Here is a 9,564-nt window from a genome sequence, read left to right on the forward strand (position 1 = left end):
AGAGAGAGAGAGAGAGAGAGAGAGAGAGAGAGAGAATAGTTTGGAGGCAAAAGAGTTTTAATTGGATACCATCATTGTCAATAAATTACTAGCATTAGCATACTCAAAATACTATTCACCATGATCAAATCCAGTTTATCTCAGTCATGAAAGGATGGGTCAGTATATGATATTAATGAAAACAATGAGCCACATAAATAGTAAGAATGGAAAAAACATTTGATAATCTCATCAGATGCAGAAAGGGCATTTGTATAATTCAAAAAACTCTCCTTATTAAAACACAGTACAAAATACATGTAGAAGGAATATACTTCAACATGATAAATGTCATTTATGATAAGACAACTGTTAATACTCTACTGAATGGGGGAAAGCAAAGTCATTTGGTAAGATGCCAAGTAAGATAAGGATCACTACTTTTACTAATTTTCTTCAACATAGTTCTTAATAATCAGGAAAGAGGAAAAAAGGACAGGAGGGAGAGGGAAAAAAGGAAAAAAGAAGGAAGGGATGAGTAAAGAGAGAAGGAGGGGAAAGAAGAAAAATATAGAAAATATATTACAATAGAAAAAAAGAATGGCTTTCTTCATGTTGAAGACAAAAATTAGACTCATGTCTATCACCATGCACTAAACTAAAGCTAAAGATTTAAATATATAGACAGAAACACTAAATCTAGTGATTTTGGAGAAAGGAAAAAGTAGGTGGAAATCTTGAAGACTTAAGGGAAGGTAAAGAGTTCAAAAAAAAACTGCACAAGAAATATTTCAAAGACTCAATAGCTGGGATTTCATCTTACTGAAAATATTTTGGACATGAAAAAATTATCAGCAGAGTAAAAAGAAAACCCACAGTATGGAAAAAATATTAGCTGACTGTCCCTTGGACAGAGGATTTTTATCTAGAATGCATAAAGAACTATTTTTAAAAAATCAGGTTCATTAAATTCAAAGACCTAATCCAAAAGTGGGTATCTGAGATGAATGTACATTTTGCAGATGAAGAAATACAAATAAAAAATTAATACATGAAAAACATTTCAAAAAATTGAAATTAAAACAACTTTTAGATACTATCTCACCCCAGAAATAGTGGTTACCATCAAGAAGTCAACCAATAACAAATGCTGTAGGAGCTGCAGGGAAAGAGGAAGACTTCTCCACTGTTGGCAGGAGTGTAGACTGATACAGAAATGACTACAGAAATCAGTGTAGAAATTCCTTTAAAAACTAGGATTAAAGTACCCATTAGACCCTGCTATCCCCCTCCTGGGTAGTTTTCCATAAGAAATGGAAACATCATACCACAGTGATATATGTGCACCTATGTTTACAGATGTGCAATTTGTCATATCTAAATCTTGGAAATAACCCAGATGTCCATCAACTGAAAAATGAAAAGAAAAAAAAAAGAGATGTGGTGTTTTCTTACAATGGAATATTATTCAGCCATAGAAAAGAGAAATTCAAAGCTTTTATAGGTGAATGGATGCAACTACAGACTACACTTATAAGTGAAATAAATCAGACCAGTGTGTGTGAGAACCTGAAAGAGTAAATAAACTCTGAAAAGTGCAATAGATACTGTAAAAGCAAAATAAACTTTTCAAAAGATAGGAACATCTTGGATGAGGAAAAGGAAACAAGAGAGAAGGAAGGAAAAAATATATATGTATATAAACAGGATAGCTTGGATAATTGTACTCCTGATTTGTACTGATCTATTGAAAGGAACAATTAATGCTTACTTTTTAATTTTTTGACCAAATTTTTACCTATTTTGCATACTAATATATGATAATCTGAACAAATAATTTGAAGACAACAATATGCCATGTTAAAAACTATTGTTGAATGCCTATCTTTTTGTTTAATGAAATTCTATATCATCTCTAATATTTCTTTACTATTTTTGTTCTCTTTAAGAAATCTAATACAATAAAAATATATGTTCTTATATGTGTGACTGTAAAAAAGTAAAAAACAGGGACCAGGAAGATGGCTCAGTGGAACAAGGACTTGCCTGGCAAGCGCAAGAGCCTGAGTTCACTCCCAGGTTCCAAAAAAAAAAAAAAAAAAAAAGAAGAAGGGAAAAAAATTAAAAAGTATTATTTGAATTTCACTTTCAATAGATACTGAGACATATAGAATACCTAAGAAAGGCCACCCAAAACAATTACAATAAATTTAAAGATTCAGTAAAGTTATAAGTTTAAAGAAATATATCATTGCTATACATCAATATTGAATTGTTTGTGATTTAAAAAATCAAGAAAGCAATCTTTCTCTGTGTGTGTGTGTGTGTGTGTGTGTGTGTGTCTTACTATCTGTGAATATCTCCAACAACAAAGTGAACTAAAACTGTGAAGATTCTACACAATAAAAATTATAAAACATGGATATTTTGAAGAGAACACAACAGACTGATAAAACATCCTGTCTTCATGGACTGGAAGGATGAAAAATGTTGAAATGTCTGTAGAACACAAAGCAACTTACAAGTTCATTGCAATTGCTGACAAAATAACAATGTCATTCTTCAAATAACTAGAAAAGTCAATAATATGACTTAAAAGGACCTCAAAAGTCTTAAATACCTAAAGCAATCTTGAGAACTTATAACCAAATAGAAGGCATTACACAACCTGAGTTGAAATCATATAAGTCTTCAGACCAAAATACCATGATATTGAAATAAAACAGGTATTTAGGCCAAAGGAACAAAACAGAGAACCTGGAAGTAAACCCAAGCATGTACAGGCAACTGAATTTTGGGAAAGATGCTAAGACCATCTACTGGATAAAGCACGTAATTTCATGAATGTTTCTGGGTAATTTGGATATTCAAAGGCAGAAGAATTAACAAAAAATTTTATCTCTCATCAGTTACAATGCCAATTCAAACACTACTGAAGACTTAAACTTTAGAAACTATAACTGTGAAAACAAACAAAAAATATACCAAGACATCAGAATGGCCAAGGAGTTTGTTTTGGAAAAGAACACAAAGGTACTGAAAACAAAATAAAAAATGGCAAAGAGACCCAGTCCTAGCCCAGGCCAGGTGAGTGTGTGGGAGAACTTCCAGCTACCCTGTGCCAGGTGGACCTATTGGTCCCAGCCAAGGCTCAGAGTGAGTGAGACCTTCTTCCACCTACTTGGGATGCCCCCACCACTCCGCAGTACCTCCCCTACCCGCCCATCAAGTATGAATTTCGACCATGTTCCACCAACTCCCAGACCCAGTCCTAGCCCAGGCCCAGTGAGTGTGTGGGAGAGCTTCTGGCTACCCTGTGCCAGCAGGACCTACTGGTCCCAGCCCAGGCACAGCGAGGGTGAGACCCTCTTCAACTCCCTTCGGATGATGCCCACCACTCTGCAGCACCTTCCTTACCCCAGCTGCCCAGTAAGAATTTCTGCCACATTCTGGGAACCCCAACATCCAGTCCTAGCCCAGGCTTGGTGAGTGTGTGAGAGAGCTTCTGCCTACTCTGTGCGTGCATGAGCTACTTGTCCCAGCCCAGGTGCAGCGTGGGTGACACCCTTTTTTTACCCTCTTGGGACACACCCCATCACTCCATAGAACACTCCCCCACACCCCAACCACACACTAGGAATTTCTGTCGTGTTTTGGGAACCCCCAGATCCAGTCCTAGTCCAGGCCCAGTGATTGTGTCGGAGAGATGCCTCTCCCACCTACTCTACCTTGTCCCCTCCAGACTCAGCTCAGGTCTGGCATACAGGCCTGGGGTGAAACTCTTCAGCTGCAATCACTGCACAGAGTGTAAGGGACAGAACCACCCAGCTACTCCAGGAGCAGAACATCTTGCGAGAGGGGCACAACAGGTTCAGCCCCAAGGGCAGCAACAAGAAGGAACTGAGCACAGCAGACAGATCCATACCATGCACAGCTGGATAAATTCAAACTTTGTAGATCTACAGGTGAACTTCAGTAGGTGCAAAGGCTATAACTACAACAAAGGTCAGAAGACAGTGCTACACAAAATGACAATGAGAAGGAGCAAAATGCAATCTCAGAACCTAAGCAAACCCATAACAAGTGCAGAGGACACTAACACAGAACAAATTGGGAATCACACAGCTTACAGCAATGAATCAACGGCTTCTGAAATAAAGAAACAGCTGCAGAAAGATATAGAGGAACTCAGATTGGAAATGAAAAAAGAAATCCCTGAAATAATAACATCTACAGTAAAGAATCAAATGCAGAAACATATGAAAGAAGGAAATGCCCATCCAGAACAAGTACAGAAGACACTAGCTCAGCTCAACTGTACAAAATAATAGTGGCGATAGTAAATAAGCAACAGCACAAAGTTATAGACGAACTCAGAGTGCAATTATTTTCTGAAATAAAAAAGAACTCTCAGAACTCGTAGCATCTGAAGTAGAGAACCAATTATAGAAACATAGGGAGGAAACCCAATCTGAAAAAAAAAATGCAATAAAAGAATTTATGTCTGCTTCTAAAGAAGACATTGATAAAAAAACATAGAGGAAATTAGAAAAATGAAGGATTCCTTGAGTGAGCAATACAGGAAAGAAATAGATCGCATGAAGGAGAGTCAAAGAGATATAGAGGAAATCAAAATCTCAAACACAAGCTTGCAAAACAGTTTAAGTGAAAGTGAAGACAGTTTCAGATGTTGAAGATGCTGGTGAAGCTAGGGAAAGATAAGAAAGGATCTCTGAAAACCAACTAGGATGCAGGAAAAAATAATACATCGCCTGCAAGATTATGCAAAGATGAACAATGTGAGACTAATAGGCATCAATGAGAAAGAAGGAGTCAATACAAATGACATTAAAAAAAATATGAGCAGAAGTAAAACCAGAAAACTTCCCAAATATGAGGAAACATTGTGATATTCAGGTAAATGAGGCATACAGAATGCCAAGTAACCTCAAACCAATTAAAAACTCAGAAGCCTTATAATAGTCAAGATCCCAAAAATTCAGCACAAGAATAATATACTGAAAGCCACTAGAGAAAAGAAGCAGATCACATTCAAAGGAAAATCCATCAGAACTATGGCTGAATTCTCTACACAAACCATGCAGGCAAGAAGGAAATGGAGCAGAGTACCTCAATTCCTCTATGAAAAAAATTTCAGCCCAGAATACTATACCCTGCAAAACTCTCTTTCAAGTTTGATGGAGAAGCGAAATACTTTCATGAAAAAGAACACTTAAAGAATTTCATGATTATAAAGCCAACCCCTCACAGGCTACTGAAAGATTTTCTAGAGAGGGACCAAAATGATCAGAACTTCATGAATGAGATCAGAACCAAACAAATAAATAGGGCAAACAATTAAACACAGGAGAAAAAGGAGTAAATGAAAACAGTTAAACAACATGTCAATCATAAGTCAATATATCTCAATTGTAACCATCAGTGTGAATGGACTCAATTCACCAATTAAGAGAAATAGACTGGCACAGTGCACTATGAAAAAAAATCAAACAAAATGCAGTAAACAAGAAACACATTTAATTCATGAAGACATTAATAGGCTGAAAGTCAAAGGATGGAACAAAATACTACATGCCCCAATGCCTCAGAAAAAAGCAGGGTCAGCAAACCTATTCTCAGACAGTCTCAACTTCAAACCAACAATGATCAAGCAAAAAAAAGAAGGCCACTATATACTGGTTAGGGGAAAATTCAAGAGGAAGAGGTAACATTAATAAATATATACGCACCAAACACGTGAGCACCCAACTATATAAAGCAAATCTTAATGGACATGAAAAATCTAATATCCAATACCACAATTGTAACAGGAAACTTTAACTCCTCCTTATCCCAAAACATAGATCAACCAGACAAAAACTTAGCAAAGAAATAACAGAAAAGAATGAAAGCTTGAAAGAAATGGACTTGGTGGACATATACAGAGTGTTCCACCCAAACACAGCTGAGTACACAATTCTATCAGATGCACTTTGGTCATTTTCTAAAATAAACCACACACTGGTCCATAGGTCATGCTTAAATATATGTAAGAAAACAGAAATTATTCCATGAACATTATTTGACCACAGTGCAATGAAAATGGAAATAAATGACAAAAGAAATGAGAAAAAAACCTTAAATGCATGGAAATTAAATGACGCCCTACTCAACAACCAAAGGGTCACAGATAAATTAAAAAAGAAATTCAACAATATCTACAATGCAAAGAAAATTCAAGCACAACTTATCACATTTTATGGGATATGATGAAAGTAGTTCTCTAAGGGAAATTTATAGCTGTGAACTCACACATTAGGAAAACAGAATTGGAACAAATAAATACCCTAACGCTACACATTCAACAACCAGAAAAGGAATAGCAAACCAAACACAAGGCCAAAGACAGGAAGAAATCATAAAGATTAGAGCAGAAATTTATTCAACTGAGACCAAGAAAACAATTAAAAAAGCAAAACGCTGGTTTTTTGAAAGATTAAATAAAATTGAAAAGCCACTAGCCAATTTCATCAAAAACAGGAAAGAAAAAATTCAAATAAAAGCAATAAAGAATAGAAAGGGTGTAACTACCACAGACCCAGTGGAAATTCAGAAGATTATTAATAGCTACTTTGAGAATCTTTACTTTCACAGAATAAAAGACACAGATGTAATGGAAAAATTCTTAGAAAGGTACAAATTAGCACAATTGAATTGACAAGATATAACCACTCTCAATAGCCCAATAGCAGCCAATGAAATACAAGATGTAATTAAAAACCTACAGACAAAGAAAAGTCCAGGTCCGGATGCATTCACAGCTGAATCTACAAGAAATTTACAAAAGAGATAGTCGCTATATTCCTCAAACTCTTCCATAATATTGAAAAGGAAGCAATACTTCCAAAATCATTCCTGGAGGCAAGTATTATATTGATACCAAAACCTGGGAAAGACGCAACTCAGAAAGAGAACTACAGGCCAATCTCAATCATGAGCATAGATGCCACAATCCTCAATAATTCTTAGAAAATAGAATACAGCAAATCATCAAGAAGATCATACACCATGACCAGGTAGGATTCATCCCAGGGACACAAGGATGTTTCAATGTTCGAAAATCTATCAATGTAATACACTATGTCAATAGAGTGAAAATTAAAAACCACATGATCATCTCCATTGATGTAGAAAAGGCTTTTGACGAAGTCCAACACTCATTCATGCTCAAAGTACTAGAGAAAATTGCAATAGATGGCCTCTACTTCAATCTCATAAAGGCCAGTTATGATAACCCAACAGCTAACATAATCCTAAATGGGGAAAAATAGAAATTTTTTACTCTTACATCTGGTACAAGACAAGGATGTCCTCTCTCACCACTCCTATTCAATATAGTTCTGGAATCATTAGCTACAGCCATTAGACAAGAGAAAGAAATAAAAGGAATAAGAATAGGTAAAGAAGTTAAATTATCTTTTTTTGCAGATGACATGATACTTTACTTGAAAGACCAAAAAGTCCACCGAGAAGCTACTAGAATTAATACAGCATTCAGTAGCATAGCAGGATACAAAGGCAATACCCAAAAGTCAATAGCATTCCTCTACACAGAGGACAAACACACTGAGATGGAAATTATAGAAACAATACCTTTTACAATAGCACCGAGGAAAATGAAATACCTTGGAATTCATCAAACAAAAGGAGTCAAAGATCTTTTCAAGGAAAATTACAGTACTCATAAAAAAGAGATTGCAGAGGATTTCAGAAAATGGAAGGATATTCCATGCTCCTGGATAGAAAGAACCAACATTGTGAAGATGTCACACTCCCAAAATTGCTGTATAGATTTATGAGGTTGAGAAATCATTCCTAAAATTTATCTGGAACCATAAAAGACCTAGAATAGCAAAGGCAATCCCAGGTGATAAACACAAGGCAGAAGGCATTACAATTCCTGACTTGAAATTACACTACGAGCCTACTGGGATAAAATCAGCATTGTACTGGCAAGAAAATAGACCTGAGGATCAAAGGAATAGTTTAGAAGATGCTGAAGCCCCTAGGAATCCACTCAGCCACCTGATGTTTGACAATGGGGCCAAACATACTCACTGGAAGAAAGATAGCCTCTTTAACAAATGGTGCTGGAAAAACTGGCTCTCTGCATGCAGAAAAATAAAACTTGGCCCAGGTCTATCACCATGCACTAAACTAAAGTCAAAATGGATTAAAGATCTAAACATTAAAGCAGAGACACTAAATCTGCCGAAAGAGAAAGAAGGAGGAACTCTTGAGGATATAGGAATAGGGAAAGACTTCATGAACAGAAATCAAATACACGGGAAACAGTTGAAACAATTAACAACTGGGACCTGCTCTTACTGAGAAGTTATTTCATGTCAAAAGAAACTACCAATAAAGTGAAAAGGCAACCCACAAATTTCAAAAATATCGTGACATATAAGTACTCAGACAAAGGTCTGCTCTCTGGAATTTATAAAGAATTTAAAAAACACTATGGCCCCCAAATTTAAAGACCTAATCCAGAAATGGGCATCCGAGATGAACAAATGTTTCTCAGAGGATGAAATTAAAGAAGCAAATAAATATATGAAAAAATGCTCCACATCACTAGCCACGCAAGAAATGCAAATTAAAACAAAATTGAGATATCATCTCACCCCAGAAAGAATGATTATAATAAGGAAATCACCCAACAACAAATGTTGGAGAGGTTGTGGGGAAAACAGAACCTTTTCCACTGCTGGTGGGAATGTAGACTTGTGCAACTACTTTGGAAATCAGTGTGGATACTCCTTAGCAAACTTGGACTGGAATTCCCATTGAAACCAGCTATTTCTGTATTGGAAATTGTCCCAGAGTATCTGAAAACATTATATCATAGGGATATATGTGTGCCTATATTTATAGCAGCACAATTTGTGATAGCCAAATCTAAGAAACAAACAAGATGCCCATCACCTGAGGAATGGTTGAAAAAGATGTGGTATTTTTACACAATGGAGTATTACTTACCTATAAAGAATGATAAACTCGAAGTCTATATGCTGAATTGGATGCTATTTGAAGATATACTCATAAGTGAAATAAACCAGACACACATGTGTAAATATCATGTAGTCTCCCTAGTATAAGAACTCAAAAGAGAGTCCCAGCCCAGGCGCAGAGTGGGCCGGACCATCTCCCAGCCCCTTGGGCTGCCCCCACACCACTCCGCAGTGCCTCCCCCACCCCACCTGCCGAGTAGGATTTTCTGCCGAGCTCCGGGAGTCCCCAGACCCAGTCCTAGCCCAGGTCCGGTGAGTGTGCGGAGAGCTTCCTCTTCCCTCCAACTCCACCTTGCCCCCTCCAGGCACAGCTCAGGCCTGGCATACACGCCTCAGGTGTAATCCTGAAGCTGCAACCTCTGCAGGGGAGAATGTAGAGAACAGATCCAACCAGCTAGTCCAGGAGCAGAACATCTCACCACAGGTGCACAACAGGTTCACCCATAAGGGCAGCAGAGGAAAAGACTGAGCACAGCAGCCAGACCCAAGCCAGACGCAGCTGGATAAGTCC

Source organism: Octodon degus, unplaced genomic scaffold, assembly GCF_000260255.1.
Source record: "Octodon degus isolate 3935 unplaced genomic scaffold, OctDeg1.0 scaffold00081, whole genome shotgun sequence".
NCBI lineage: Eukaryota > Metazoa > Chordata > Mammalia > Rodentia > Octodontidae > Octodon > Octodon degus.